General features: G+C 48.2%; 1 long non-coding RNA gene across 1 annotated transcript in view; it reads left to right on the top strand.

The window, feature by feature from the left end:
* LOC148442261 (uncharacterized) overlaps window positions 1–16,565 on the top strand; it is a 51,047-nt gene that overhangs the window by 3,544 nt on the left and 30,938 nt on the right. Inside the window, exons 2-3 of the long non-coding RNA XR_015875837.1 lie at window positions 5,018–5,065; window positions 13,869–13,992. This is a non-coding gene — a long non-coding RNA (uncharacterized LOC148442261). The remainder of the gene's footprint in view (window positions 1–5,017; window positions 5,066–13,868; window positions 13,993–16,565) is intronic.

Genomic DNA, 16,565 nt, shown 5'->3' on the forward strand with positions numbered 1-16,565 from the left:
ATATGCTTAGTCTGGGAGCCTCTGTCTGGTCTTTCCTACTGTTAGAATTGCTAGATTACATGTGACAGAGCTAACAGCATCTGACATCTCCTGAGACAGATCTCCCTTGCAGCAGCAATGTCTGTAATAAATCCCTGCTGACAAAAAGTGCTAAAACTCATGGGATAGATGCCTAGTATCGTGTAGAAAGCCCTCTAGACTGGTGAAGTGCAGCAACTCGACATGACATCGATTTCACAAGTGGACGGAAGACTTCTGGAGAGATGTGACCCATGCTGTCTGGATAGCTTCCCACAACTCCCTGATATTTGTAGATGCAGGAATGAACCTCTCCACCACGTCCCATAAATGCTAGATTTGATTTCATGTTGGGAGAACATGGTGGCCACACCATTTGTCAAATCTCTCCAGAATGCTCCTCGAACCAATACTAGACGACTTGGGACCGATGACACGGTGCATTATCCTGCTGGAATATTCCATCATTGTGGGGGTGCATGAAATCCATGAAGTGCTGCAGATGGTCATAAAGCTATGCAACGTAGAGGTTAACGGTCAGTGACATTTTCAGGTGGCCCCAACCCATGCTAGATGAACACACCACACATCATTATGAAACCACCACCAACCTAGACGGTACCTTGTTGACAACTGGGGTCCATGGCCTCATGTTGTTTGCGCCATATCTGAACCCTACTATCAGCCCGAAACAACTGGAACCGTGACTCACCGGACCACGCCACATGTTGCCAGTACTCCAGTGTCAAATTAGCTACAGTCAGGTGGATAAATATTGGGACATTGACAGAATTTTCATATTTTGGCCTCTATTCACCACCACAATGGCTTTGAAATGAAACAAACAAGATGTGCTTTAACTGCAGACTTTCAGATTTAATTTGAGGGTAATTACATCCAAATCATGTGAACGGTGTAGGCATTACAACGGTTTCTATATGTGCCTCCCACTTTTTAAGGGGCCAAAAGTAATGGGACTATCAACTCAAAAGCTATTTCATAGACAGGTGTGGGCTATTCCCTCATTATTTCATTATCAATTAAGGTCTGGAGTTGATTCTAGATGTGACACTTGCATTTGGAATCAGTTGCTGTGGACTCTCAATATGAGATCCAAAGAGCTGTCACTATCAGTGAAGCAAGCCATCATTAGGCTGAAAAATCAAAACAAACCCATCAGAGAGATAGCAAAAACATTAGGTGTGGCCAAATCAACTGTTTAGAACATTCTTAAAAAGAAAGAACGCACCGGAAAGCTCAGCAACACCAAAAGACCCGGAAGACCACGGAAAACAACTGTGGTGGATGACAAAATAATTATTTCCCTGGTGAAGAAAAACCCCTTCACAACAGTTAGCCAAATCAAGAACACTCTCCAGGAGGTAGGTGTATATGTGTCAAAGTCAACAATCAAGAAAAGACTTCACAAGTGTGAATATAGAGGGTTCACCACAAGATGTAAACCATTGGTGAGCCACAAAAACAGGAAGACCAGATTAGAGTTTGCCAAACAACATCTAAAAAAGCCATTACAGTTCTGGAACAACATCCTATGGACAGATGAGACAAAGATCAACTTGTACCAGAGTGATGGGAAGAGAAGAGTATGGAGAAGGAAAGGAACTGCTCATGATCCAAAACATACCACCTCATCAGTGAAGCATGGTGGTGGTAGTGTCATGGCGTGGGCATGTATGGCTGCCAATGGAACTGGTTCCCTTGTATTTATTGATGATGTGACTGCTGCCAAAAGCAGCAGAATGAATTCTGAAGTGTTTCGGGCAATATTATATGCTCATATTCAGTCAAATGCTTCAGAACTCATTGGACGTCTCTTCACAGTGCAGATGGACAATGACCCGAAGCATACTGCAAAAGCAACCAAAGAGTTTTTTAAGGCTAAAAAGTGGAATGTTATGCAATGGCCAAGTCAATCCCCTGACCTGAATCCGATTGAGCATGCATTTCACTTGATGAAGACAAAACTGAAGGTAAAATGCCCCAAGAACAAGCAGGAACTGAAGACATTTGCAGTAGAGGCCTGACAGACCATCACCAGGGATGAAACCCATCGTCTGGTGATGTCTATGCGTTCCAGACTTCAGGCAGTAATTGCCTGCAAAGGATTTGCAACAAAGTATTAAAAGTGAAAGTTAGATTTAGGATTGTTTAGTTTGTCCCATTACTTTTGTCCCCTTAAAAAGTGGGAGGCACATATAGAACCGTTGTAATTCCTACACCATTCACCTGATTTGGATGTAATTACCCTCAAATTAAATCTGAAAGTCTGCAGTTAAAGCACATCTTGTTTGTTTCATTTCAAAGCCATTGTGGTGGTGAATAGAGGCCAAAATATGAAAATTCTGTCAATGTCCCAATATTTATTCACCTGACTGTACGTCAAGAGCCCAGGTGAGGCGCTGTGTCTGGTGTCGTAGTGTTAATGGGCACTCTGGTGGGTCTTTTGCTGCCATATCTCACAGATGCTAAAGATCGCTGCATTGACCTTCTGCATTTGCGTGTCTTCTGCCAGGGGTGGATTGGCTGTTGGAGTCAGCAGGAAGATTCCCGGTGAGCCGAGGCAGCCTGCAGTGGGGCCGGACCACATTAAATTACACACGGCAGGCTAAAGTGTGAGGCCAGGCATATATTACAGTCTGCAGTCATCCTGCGGGGCTGAGGGGCGGGCTGACAAATGAGGTGGGCGGAGCTAAGTGGGCCGGAAAGTGCTCTACAAAGCTCCGTACACACGGACCGATCAGCCAGCGATAACGATATCGCTGGCTGATCGTCCTGGTGTACTGGATGATCGATATCGATCATCCAGCACACCAATGACTATAGCGAGGTCCCTATAGTAACCTGCTCGATATCGAGCAGGTTGGCCAGCATGCATGGCCGATGGACGGTATCGCTATCGTCCATACGTGCCCGCACATCGCTGATCGTTGGTAGGCAAAAAATGATCGATAACGATATGAACGATATCGTTATTGTTCAAATCGTTCATTTAAATTGCTGCGCGTATACGCAGCATACGTCAGTCAGCCGGTTGTGCTGGGAGGCCACGCTGACAGATGAGCTGGGCGGCAGATGGAGCTGAGGGGTATAAAGGAAGGGTAGTGGATAGATCCCTTTCATTATTTGTACCCTGACATTAGTTACTGTCCAATGTCATTCCTTACTGCACTCAATCCACGTCACTTCCATAGTGTTCACTCTAGCTCCGGCGTGACGCAGGGCCGGAGCGAGAAGGGGGCGTGGTCATCAAAAAGGGGGCGTGTCTATAAGACGCGTCCCCTTTTCGTCACTCTTGGGGGCGTGCCCGGCACTTACGGACACGCCGGGCAGCCCCCAAGCCCTGCAGACAGAGAGAATAGATGCTGGGCGCATACGCCCGGCGTCTATTCTCCGGCGGTGACCGGGTCACCGCAAATTTCTTCACCCGCGGGACACTGCGACCCGCGGGTGAAGACGGCTCCGGCAGGCTGTTAGGGCAGGGCGCTTTTTGCCCTCCTTCTGGAGGGCAGGGCGCTTTTTGCCTTCCAGAAGGAGGGCAGGGCGCCGCGCCCCGCTAAAACAGCCTAGCGGGAACGCTACTTCCAAGTACATATATTGAAGGGGATCTAAACACTCCCATAAAGGAAAGTAAAGGAAGCGCCAGGGCACAGATCTGACAGATGGGCTGCTGGTGCTGATGATCGCAGCTGCAGCCTGCCTCTCGCTCACAGCCACATGTCTCTGTCTGTGAGTCAGAAGCCGCTTGGGCTGGGATCGTTAGCACCAGTGGCCCCTCAGTTTTGATCATTAGACCCAGCCAGATTTTAGATGGGGGCATTGGTGGTGTGTGCTCTCCTCCCCCACTCTTGCAGGGGACTTTAGTCTCACTGTCCGGCTGAGTTTCACTTTCCTCTCCCGACTACTCTGCATGATGCCCCACCCCAAGGTCCCCCACAGCTCCTCCTTTCTCCTCCGCCCCCTGCTTCCCCTCGCTGGGCTAAATAGAGGCACTCAGACGTTCCTCACCTGTGCCTCTCCACCTACCCACCCCACGTGTTCCCCTAAACCGCCACCAATGTGTGCCTCTGCCACCGTTATATGCTGTGCCTCTGCCCCTCCCCTTACAGGTATGCCTCATTCCTGTTTCCCATCCTTTGCCACATTTTCCTTCTGTCCTCCTCTATCTGTGCCTCTGATACTTCCCCCTGCTATGTCTCTGCCCCCTTTGTCATCTGTACCTCTGCAACCATCTCCATTTGTCCCTATGCTTCTTTCCCCATCTAGTACCTCTGCTACCTCATCATGTGTGCATATTCCACCTCCCCATGGCTGGTGTCTGCCATCAGAAGTGGTGCAGACCATAGAAATACAGGTGTGTACAGCACCACTTCATTCATCTAAAGGATGGCAGCTAAGCACAATGTTATGTTAATAATAATTTTATATTTCTATTTTATGTATTTAATTATTATTATTATTATTTTATGACCGGACAGGAAAATTAAAGGAAAGGATGGCGGTCCACAGATCAGCCATCCGGGCAGCACTGGTGTTAGTGAACAACCGGTGGCAAGCCACTTTCTAGAATATAATCATTCCCTTACATCGCTAAAATACAGAATGATAGACCACATCCCTCCACTTAAACATAGGGGTGATCTGGGCAAGATGCTGCTTAGACGGGAGGCACAGTGAATTTTAAACTCGATGTTGTCGCTCCTTGGGGCCTAAATGTAAGTATTTCGTACTCATGTTTTCTGTGACAGTTAGACTGGCTTGGACGGCTGGGTTGCAGACCAGAGAGAGGTGCCTATGGATGCAGTCTCCTGGTTCGGTCCCCATACATACTTCTGGCCAATATGTTTCTTCTGGGACTATTCCCTCATTGACATCAATGATAGTGACATGAATATGTGTTGCTTTCCTCATATGGTGTATACTACATACTATACTTTTTGATATTATATTTTTCTTTATGGCTGCTCTATCCTATTGACAGGACCCCCGGCAGGAGGCTGAGCATGGTGAAGGGGAGCACATATAAATGGTGAATACACACTTATTCTTTATTTCTGATGAAAATGTTGGTTTAAACATTGAAACGTTGACATACCAAAGGCTGCTGTTTTATTCTTTTGAGAAACCCTGAGTGCCGCAGTCAATACCTGCATACATCCTCATGTTGGAGACATGACATAATGAGAGCAGCGGGGTGAAGTATAGAATTAGAGAGAGTGCCGGTATGCACTGAAAAAAAACAGCACTTCAAATAACTATGCCAAAATGTAATTTATATATAATGCATGCTCATAAAACAGCCTCCAGTATGATTCTTCAGTCACAAATCAAAGTGCTACATGCAGAAAATACCAGTTAATACTTAACGGACTTCATCTGCCTGGAGCCGATACAACAGCAATTGATCATGATATATAGATAGCCCGACGGCCGCTTCGGTGGCCACTGGCATATTCATCACGGGGCAAATCACAGTTAAACAATAACACACACTACTTGTTTTTAGTGCATACCGGACTTTTTCATTTATCACCTATGACTGAGCACCCATCATTCATTTGATTATTGAGTATGCAGGATTTGACTGTATCTTTATATATATCGTGGTCTGGCGCTTCAAATACCAAACCTTTAACTGCAGACGGTGCCTTCACATAAAATCCAATAAGTATGTCATAGGTGCAGCACTCATCCATAAAGAACCACTCCACTCACAGTTCGTTTCAGTGCTTTAATGCACTATCTTCAGGATGCAAAAGAAGACTAATATAGGGTTAAGGTGCATACACACAGTCAGATCTTCCTTCAGATCTGTACAATAACGATTTTAAAAATCGTTCATATCTGAAGGAAAATCTGACATATCTGACATGTTGGTCAGATGAACGATGCGCGTTCCCGCTTGTCAGATAACGATATCTGACATCTGATGTCTTTGCAGTCAGATTTGGACGATTCCATTCATTTTAATGCAGTCAGAAATCGTTCAAATCATTGGTAAAATCGTTTAATTGTTCATTTGACACATCTGACCGTGTGTATGCACCATTAGAATACCTAGCGTTCCCGCTAGGCTGTTTTAGCGGGGCGCGGCGCCCTGCCCTCCTTCTGGAGGGCAAAAAGCACCCTGCCCTCCAGGAGGAGGGCAAAAAGCACCCTGCCCTAACAGCCTGCGGGAGCCGTTCTCACCCGCGGGACGCAGTGTCCCGCGGGTGGACAAACATGCGGTGACCCGGTCACCGCCGGAGAATAGACGCCGGGCGCATGCGCCCGACGTCTATTCTCCCTTTCTGCAGCGCTTGGGGACTGCCCGGCATGTCCGTAAGCGCCGGGCACGCACCCAAGTATGACGAAAAGGGGACGCGTCTTATAGACACGCCCCCTTTTCGTAACCACGCCCCCTTTTCGGACGCGCGCACCTTCGTCGCGCGCACAACATTGCCCTCTCTAGCTCCGGCGCCCTGCCTGCCGCCGGAGCTAGAGGGAACACTAAATACCATAGATTATTATGGTACCATGATGGGATGGAATTTATCCTTATCTTTTCTCTGACTATTACCCTAACATACAGGTGTATTCAGGGGGTTTCCAATGCCTCACTTCTATAGAACTAAGTATTTGTGAGGTTTGTCACATACAGGAGTTCGTTGCACTGTGCCATATTTGGGCTGTGGGCTCATGCTGCTTAGCCAAGCATAAGACAAGACCAGTATTTTGCATTGCTACTAGTATCCTACAATAACACAGAGGTTGCATTATACCCAGTGCCATATTGTGTGCAATTTACTCTGCAGCTATGTTTAGCAAAGGCAAGAGTAACAACAGGCATCTGCTCACATACTGCTATCTTGCAAGTTATGTGCTGCAGGCTTAAGTGAGGAGGATTTCATACAAGATGGGCTATGTAGTAAGTATTATACTCCACCTGGCCCATCAGACAGAGCCGGTGCTAGGGCCCTCCTGAGCTTAATTTTCTCCAAGGTACTAGCCACTATTGCGGACCGCATAGCGGATCTGGCTGTAATTCCCCCTATGGGGTTATCACAGCAGGCAGTAATGTCCCCTTTGGGGTTGCCTCAACAGGTTCAGGCGATACAAGCCCCCTGTACTGCCACCATGGGTAGATGTACTTTCTAACTCGGTGCAGAGTCTGGTGGCTACATCTAATGGCTTTCACTCCATGTTGCAGGGTAAGAAGCCCCTTCCCAGTAACCCCTTTAAGCGTCCTGTGGTATCGTCACAGTCCACGCAACTTTCAGATTCTGAGGTATCATCCGATGAGGTAAAAGATGCTGATCTCTTTAAACCTGACTCCCTTCTGGAGGAGAATGAGAGTCGGTCAAAAATAATATTCCTGCTTTGGTGCGAGCTGTCAGATCCATCTTATTAATAGAAGATGACGAGCCAGCCCCTAAATCCAAGCACCCGCTGTTTAAATGGCAGAAAGGGACTTCAGCAGATTTCCCTATATCGGATCAGCTAGCTGAACACATGGCTGCAGCCTGGCAATCGGTCTGGTAAGAGGTTTCAACCACAAAAATAGCTAACTTCATGTTACCCTTTTTCTGTGGCTCATTGTGCAAAGTCAGAAACACCCCCTGTGGATTCCCATGTTACGTGTTTAATTAAAATACGTTGCCTATTCCTACAATTACTTCCTTGAACTACATAGGAAGGTGGAAGATTGCCTGAAATCGATATGCTCTCTTTAAGGGACTGTTGCCCGCCCACCCATGGCTATCACATGGGTAGCTAAACCTATAGAGAGCTGGGCTGACGCACTTGAAAACACTTTTCCCTCAGAAGCTTCTAGGAATCAGATGTCTTTTGTTGCTCACATTCGAGATGCAGCTTCCTATATTGGTGAAGCAACCTTAGATGCCAGTCTCCTAACCTCCACAGTTTCGGCCGCCTCTTTGTCTGCCTGCCGTACCCTGTGGCTGTGATCATGGAAGGCAGATGTGGATTCCAGGAAAGGCCTTGAAGGATTACCCTATAATGGGGAGATCTTGTTTGACCCATTGACAAATATCGTAACCACGTTGGTAGTATCAAAAGCGGCATTTCTGCCTTCAGCTACCTCTACTACAAGGCCTCGGACTATGGCCCTGATTCAGAGCCGGACGCTCTTTCAGAGTGCTCGCTCTGAATCAGGGCCTTTTTCTTTTATTTGTGTGTGTTGGCCTCCTGGCCGCTCGCATAGCTGTGGGTGACCACCCACAGCTTTTGCGAGCGGCCAGGTGATGGTTGCGACCATCGGGCTTGTGACGAGACCCTTGAGGTAGGGTCTCGTCCATCGCAAGTCCCAGTGGACTTCCTGCTCTAATAGAGCAGGAAGTCCACCTACTGACATCACTGGTGATGTCAGTAGGGCTGCCTACAAACGGCAGGTGTTCCCTTTGGAACGCCTCCGTTTGTCAAGCCAACCCCCCCTGCCCACCTCCAAAACAGGGCGAGCTGTCAATTATAATCAACAGCCGACCTGTATTGGTACCAGACCCGTAGCGACGGAGCACCCGTCATGCGCAGGGGCCAAACATCGACCCGCTTGTGAGTGCTATGCGCTCGCGAGCGGGTCTGAATCAGGCTCTAAATCTTTTTAAGTCCTTTCCTCCTCAAGGAAAGCCTAAAGGAAATCCTTTTCTAGGCATTTGGCTTCCACGAGGGCTCCCCAAAACCAGAACCAAGCAGACGCCCTGCTTCAAAACCCGAGGATAAACCCCTTAGCCTGGTGGGACGGGCCTCCCTCTAGGGGTTCCCAGAGAAGGAGGCCGACTTCTTCAGTTCGCCCAGTATTGGTGTCAAACCACCACGGATGCTTGGAGACCATGAGAGAAGTGGTCTCTCATGGGTATGCCCTCTACTTTCTCAGACTGCCTCCCCACCAGTTTTTATACAAATCCAGAAGGCCATACAGTACTTGCTGCAAGCAGGGGTAATTGTGCCAGTCCTGCTATCTCAGCGAGGGACTGAATATAATTCTACTCTTTTTGGTTCAGAAGCCGAATAGGTCTCATCGGCTTATCCTCAAATCCCTGAACAAATCCCTAAGGGTGCTAAGGTTCAGGGTGGAAACCATATGCTCCATCATCCTAGCTATGGAGCTGGGAGACTTTATGGTATCGCTGGATATTCAGGACGAGTACATACATGTACCTATAGCGCCCTCTCATTACCGATATCTCCAGTTTTCTGCCCTTTGAACTGTCCACAGCTCCATAGGTGTTTCCAAAAATTATGGCTGTCATAGCAGCCCACCTGCATGGTCAGGGTGTCCGACTGCTACCATATCTGGGCGACTTCCTGCTATTAGCAGAATCCCCAGAGGGGCTTAAAAAGCCATCTATAGCTAATCATTGCTTTCCTTCACAAGCACAGTTGGTTAATCATCTGGAAATAAGGGCCTCCCTGAATCCCTCACATAGAATGATTCATCTGGAGGCCCTGCTGGATTCTCAGGATCAGAGAATCTTTCTGAAATCAGACAAGATCTCCACACTTCGAGTACGAGTGCACAGATGTCTTCACAATCACCGAGTGTCGATCTACTCAGCAATGCAAGTTCTGGGATCCATGTTGTCCACCTTCGACATGGTGGAATATGCTCAGTTCCATTACAGGCCTTTGCAGAGGCTAGTTCTCTCCAGATGGAACAGGTTAAGACATCGGATCAAAGCTCAAACGATGGTGCTCTCTCCGGAGGTGCTTCTGTCTCTATCTTGGTGACTACAGACATCTATTCTAATCAAGGGTTCGCCCCTTTTGGATCCCGGACTGGGTAATCCTAACAACGGACTCTAGTCTCCGGGGCTGGGGCGCAGTGACCAGTCCGCATTCCTTTCAGGGCCGTTGGACATCAGTCCAATCAACCCTGCCAATCAACATATTGGAACTTCGAGGTGTCTACTGGGCCCTCAAACTAGCCCAGCACATACTTCACGGAAAACCTGTACAGGTTCAGTCCGACAATGCCACAACAGTGGCTTACATCACTCACAAGGAGGCACTCAAAGTCGGGCAGCAATGACAGGAGTGTCACACATTCAAACGTGGGCTGAGGGTCACCTTCCAGCCATCTCTGCTGGGTTTCTTCCGGGAGTTCTCAATTGGAAAGCAGACTTCCTCAGCCGTCACGACGTGTATTCCGGGGAATGGTCTCTTCACCAAGTGGCATTTCAACTCCTAGTGAACAGATGGGGCCTCCCAAAGGTGGACCTCATAGCCTCCCGGCACAGTCACAAACTGCCAGTGTACGGGTCCAGAACAAGAGATGCCGAGGCAACCTTTGTAGACGCATTATCAGTGAAGTGGACCTTCCAGTTTGCGTACCTATTCCCTCCAGTCTCTCTTCTTCCTCAAGTTCTTCGCAATTTCAGACAAGACGGAAGCACTGTCCGGCTAGTGGCTCCAGCTTGACCCAGGCGTCATTGGTACTCATATCTTTGGAGTCTCTCCATCAACACAGTTCCTGCTGCCTCAACGACCGGACCTGCTGTCTCAAGGTCCTTGCCTTTACCCGGACCTGGGTCGTCTGTCTTTGACAGCATGGCTCTTGGGACATCCCTCCTAAGGTCCAAAGGATTCTCTAGCTCTGTCATCAACACGATGCTTAGAGCACGTAAGCCAGCTTCTGCTAAGATCTATCACAGAGTGTGGCATAGGTATTTCCAATGGTTTCGTCCCAGAGGTTACGACCTCCAGGTGTTTTGGATTTCCAGAGTCCTGGCCTTCCTTCAAGCTGGATTGGACCCTGGTCTCATTGAAAGTGCTTGTCTCTGCTCTGTCAGTATGGTTCCAACGTAGACTTGCTCCGCTAACGGATATCCACACCTTCCTCCAAGGTGTCTTATGGATTCAACCTCCCTTTGTCCCCCCAGTGGCTCCTTGGGATTTTGCAGTAGTTCTTTGGGCCCTCCATTTGAACCACTAGAGTCGGTGGAATTCAAGTGGTTGACGACTAAGACTCTTTCTCCTAGCAATTGCTTTGGCCAGGAGGGTATAAGAATTGGGGGCGCTTTCCTGTCGTCCTCCCTTTCTGATATTTCACCAGGACGGTGCTTCACACTCATCTTGGTTTTCTACCTAAAGTTGTTTCTAATTTCCATATTAATCAGGAAATTGTTGTACCGGCCTTTCAGTCACCAGACCTCACAGCTGGTGAGGCCTCCTTGGATGTGGTCCGTGCTCTCAAAATTTATGGGACCGGACCGGTTCCCTTCGGAAATCTGATTCCTTATTCGTACTCTTTGGATTTCACAAGAGGGAATGGCCAGAAAACAAACACACTTTGGCTAGATGGCTTCGTTTGGCTATCTCTGAGGCTTATACACAGACGGGCCTGCCTGTTCCAGTTTCTGTTAAGGCTCATTCTACTCGGTCTGTGGGCTCCTCGTGGGCAGCTCGCCGTGGTGCCTCGGCTGTCAGCTGTGTAAGGCGGCTATGTGGTCTTCCATCCAGACCTTCCTGAGGTTCTATGCTTTTGACACCTTCGCCTCTCAGGATGCTTCCTTTGGGCACTGGATTCTACTCTCAGCGCAGGAGCGTCTCCATCCTTAATTGGACTGCTTTGGGACATCCCCAAGGTCAACCCTGTGGACCCCCTATGGACCCTGAAAAAGAAAATGAGAGATATGGTAAGCACTTACCCTTGTTATCTCTCTTTCTTCGAAGTCCATAGGGTCCACAGGGCACCCGCCTTGACGCACCTGGCTTCATATGGGCTGTGTTACTGGTCACTGGTTTTCCATCTCACTTTCTGTGAGTATGGTTCTTGTGTGTTCCAGTCTTCCTTCTTTCTGTTGTTCCTCCGCCGGCCTTGGCTACTTATCAACTGAGGTGCCTGTGGCTCGGGGGCGGGGTAAAAAGGAGGATGGACCAAGTGCATCCTGAGAGCTAAAACTTTTAACTGTGTGGTGCCCGTGGATCCAGATCCAGCTATACCTAAAGGTCAACCCTGTGGACTTCGAAGAAAGAGAGATAACAAGGGTAAGTTCTTACCATATCTCTCAAGCGGGTGTAGCCAGGCTGTATACAAGGTGACTATGCTGGGAGGGTATGGTGAAGGTGTGTAGCCAGGCTGTATACAAGGTGACTCTATGCTGGGAGGGTAGGATGAAGGGGTGTAGCCAGGCTGTATACAAGGTGACTCTAGGCTGGGAGGGTATGATGAAGGGGTGTAGCCAGGCTGTATACAAGGTAGGGTCTTGATCATCGCGACCATCAACCTGGTTGCTCGCTAGAGCTGTGGTGGTCACCCACAGCCCAGCGAGCGGCCAGGAGGCCGGCTCATAAAAAAGTAGCGGCCTCCCTCATTCAGAGCGAACACTCGCATTTTGCGAGCGGCTCTGATTGAGGTCCAGTGTTTCGGTCAGCACTGATCGGGAGGAGGCCCGCCCTCATATCATGTTCCTTAGCTGGAGAGAGGCCTGCCTCCAATGAATTCAGCAGCCTCTGTTCAGACAGCTGCCTTAGACTGACGGCTCGGCAGTCCCACCCCACCGGGCCACAATGCCACCAGTGCTCCCGAGAGGGGGGGGAGCGGGTACTAATTACCCGACCCCTGCCTTGATGGAGGGGCCCGGTGCTGCCTCCCCCTCCCTCTTACATTAAAGCAGCAGCCACAGCAGTCTCCAGTGCCTGTGGGGAGAGCAATCATACTGATTGCACCCCCCTCCACTGGCTATGTGCCGGGTCTCACAAAGCCCACCTCCGTGGCGCTGCAAAACTGTGTTGTTTTTTTCTCTAAGGGGGTGTGGCCATGCCTCCCGCAGTTAGGCCACACCCCTTCCCCATGGCCCGGTGCGGCTCTCCTGACCGCCACACCATGCCATGCCACTCCACTCTCAACTCTGCTCCTGGACCTCAGCTCCTGCCTCCCAAATCCCAGCTGAGGTGCTCTGGAGGCTGCTGTGGCTACGGATGCTGCTCCAGTGAGTTTGCGGGGACCAGGCATGCTCAACAACCCAGGTAAGTACTCCCTTCCCTGTGTCTCCACCCCCCTTCAGCCAAGTGTCTCTCAAACCCCCACCATCTCACTGACCCCTTCACCGTCCCCAATCCCATTGTCTCCCCTTTCCCTCCACAACCATCTCCCCAATCACTGCTCCACCTCTTAAAAAAACCCAGCCAGCCCAGTAACAGTGCCCACCCCATTGAGTCCAGTGTTCCCCTTCCCACCCCCAATCTCACTGCCCTTCATTCCCGTCTAGACAGGTGCACCCCCATCTCACTGTCCCTTCTTCTAGCCCAGTGTCCCTCCCATATATCACTCTCTCTCTCCGCCCCACCCGATCATTAGGACCACTTGGTTGGGCACGGATCCCGGCGGACAAAATCCCAACGCCGGCATCCCGACAGGGTTAGGATACCGACATCGGTTGGTCTGTATCCTAACCCCCCCTTTCCCTACCCCTATACCTCCCCCTCCCACCCCCGCACCCTAAACCTAACCCTCCCCCTAGCGCCTAAACCAACCCCTAACCCTCCCCCAATGCCACTACTTACCTTTGGGATTCCAGCGCCGAGATTCTGTCAGGTGTTGGGATTCCGGCGCCGGCATTCTGACCAGCGGAATACCCACAGTCGGTATTATGACCGCATCCCGGACCGCTGGTAGGATTAGAAAAAAAGGCCAGCGGGTCAATAATCTTCATTAAAACATCAATTCTTAAAACCATATATACAAATGGCACCAAATTAGCAAATATATTTTATTAATATAAAATTGTTAGATCAGAGAAACTCACATTTTGCCCTGCCCCAAAACTTCTGTTATTGTGGGATTATCTGGTTGAATCGCTATTGCATGATGATGATGTTGGCTTTATTCCTAGGCAATCGGGCGGCTTCCGCACCATTTGAACACCTGCATGGATAGTGAATACCGACACTGCCAGTCCAAGAAGGATCTATTCTTCAGAGGTTCCCCCGTTGCAGAGAAACCACAATACAATTAAGGTGTATTTTTATTTAGTACACACAAAAAATAGTTAATTTTTTTTCCTTAAGACATTTCACCCCCTGGCTCTACTTGGTGTAGGCCCGTCCATGCAAGTAGTGAATAGTGCTGGTTGCTATCACTGTTAGCCAACGTGTGCCACTTTATAAAAATTTTCCAGGGTCACTTAAGTTTTCCAATCCGCCCCTGCACTTAGTACACACTAATAGGAATAAACCTATTGTAATAGGTAGCCTATTCAGCTTGTAAGAGTCTGGTAGCATGAACTATAATAATTGTTTTTCTTTTCCTTATGTAGTGCATAACACAGTTCGTGGGCATATATTGTCCTGATGAAAGAATACACCAAATGCCTTTAAACTGAATATTTTATATACTGGCAGAGATTATGGGCTTCATTCAGAGGCGGCCGTACGGTCTACTAGTGATGTCAGTGGAGAGCTTCCGGCTCTGACAGAGCCAGAAGCTCTCCGGGGCTTATGACAAGTGAGACCCTACCCTAGGGTCTCGTCGTAAGCCCCGATGGTCATTACCCTAGCGGTCATTAGAGCTGTGGGTGTAAACCCACAGCCTAACGACCGAAACAGGCGGCCGGTCAGGATGCAAGTGGCCACCCAGTTTCTGAACGACCGCTTGCATCCTCCGACCGCCTCTGAATGAGGGCCTATATGTTTAGATTTTGAGGATATACAATGTTACATTGTGTTACATTCTAATTGCTATGCTGCGTACACACGGTACGACAGCAACGATCAGATAACGATCAGACGATCGTCTGAATGTTCTGCATGTGCTGGGTCGGGCATCCAGCACATGCAGCAGACCCTCCACTACTATAATGACCCCCGATCAACAATCACTGGTCCCTATAGTAAACAGGCTTACCTGGTCGATATCGGCCAGGTCTGCCTGCTTGCACAGACGACGGTAGTTCGTCGTCAACTAACATATGTGGACGCGCATCGTCCATCGTATGGTCGTTAGCAGGGCCCAGAAACTGTCAGATTTTAACAATAACGATAGGATCGTTATCATTGAAATCTGACATGTTATCGTACTGTGTGTACAGGAGATTACTCATAGGTCATCCTTAATGTAAAGCTGGCCATACTCTAGTGCGATTTCAAGCCGATTGCCCGATATGCGACACGTCGTACGATGAATCGTGTGGAAATCGTGTAGTTTTTAAGGTAGGATACGATGCGATGCGCGCTCCCGCTACTCTTAAAATGTATCGTATGATCAGATGTGCAGCCCATATTATCCGTCGTATGCTGATCGTGCTGTGCTTTTCAGTATGCGGTGCATCATGCGTTCGAGCTGCGTCATTTGTTAAAAAAAAAATAGACACGGGGAGATCCATGATGCATGCATCTGTCTTTAATAAAATAAACACAGTTGCAGGGATGGTTCAGTGAGAAGGTACAAGTTTTTGTACCTTCTGGGAAATACTTGAGGGATTTTCTTGCCTCAATGTGCTTTTTTTTTTTTTTTTTAAACAAATATTTTTAATAAATTTTCTTTTATCAATAGAAAAGAAAAACAAAGTACATATAATAAAGAAATAAACGATCAGTATTGTACAGCATTACATACAAATCAGTACAGTAGCAGAGTATCTGACATTCCGGCAAACATCTAAATAATATTTCTATAGTACATACTTTAAAGCAGAGGGTGAACAATTACAATCACTCAATTTTTACATTATCACTCTTGCATGTATGACTTACAAAAATACTGTGTGAAAAGCACTTATAAATAAACGGCTGACGAGGCACTCCAAACACAAAAACTAATAAATCATAATCACTATTAATTAGAGAGGGCGTGACGGGATCTCTGCCACAAAGACCAGACTTTATTAAATTTACTCGGACAGCCACGTTTCTGATACAAATAGCGTTCATGGGATGTTGTAAAATTAACCAAGGCGACCCAGGATGCAAAGGTGGGCGGATCAGGGGCCATCCACATGAGGGGAATACAAACCCTTGCCACAATTAAAAGGTTATTGACATATAATTTATGGGAACCAGAGAGTGAATCCTCCAAGTCCAGGCCAAATAAACAGATACGTGGAGTTAATAGAGGTACATGAATACCCGTATCTCGCACACCAGTAACCACACTAGTCCAAAACAAAGCAATACAGGGGCATGACCAGAGGAGATGCCAGAAATCAGCAGACGGAGCAAGGCGCTTGGGACAGGAGTCCACGGCAGAACCTCCAAACTCAAAAAGTGTAAGTGGGGTCCAATGAACCCTTTGCAGAATATACAATTGTATCTGCTGAAATATTGTATATGCCGTAGCCACCTGAGGAGACCCGATAACAATCTTCCAGTCATCATCAGACAGTACCCAGATCATTGTCCCAACGGGCTCTAAGGCCAGCCAAACTCCCTCCTCCCCCAGAAGACAAAAGTAAGGAATAGCCTACCGAAACTGTTCTACTAGAGGGCAGAGTACGCACCAATAGGCGCTTTGGGGCTTCACTAAAGTTAGGAACTGCATCCCTCCACTGCACAGAGAGCATGTTGAATCTGGAGGTATCTATAAAAGAAGTGAG

This window comes from Taudactylus pleione, unplaced genomic scaffold (assembly GCF_031769625.1).
Source record: "Taudactylus pleione unplaced genomic scaffold, aTauple2 ptg001590l, whole genome shotgun sequence".
NCBI lineage: Eukaryota > Metazoa > Chordata > Amphibia > Anura > Myobatrachidae > Taudactylus > Taudactylus pleione.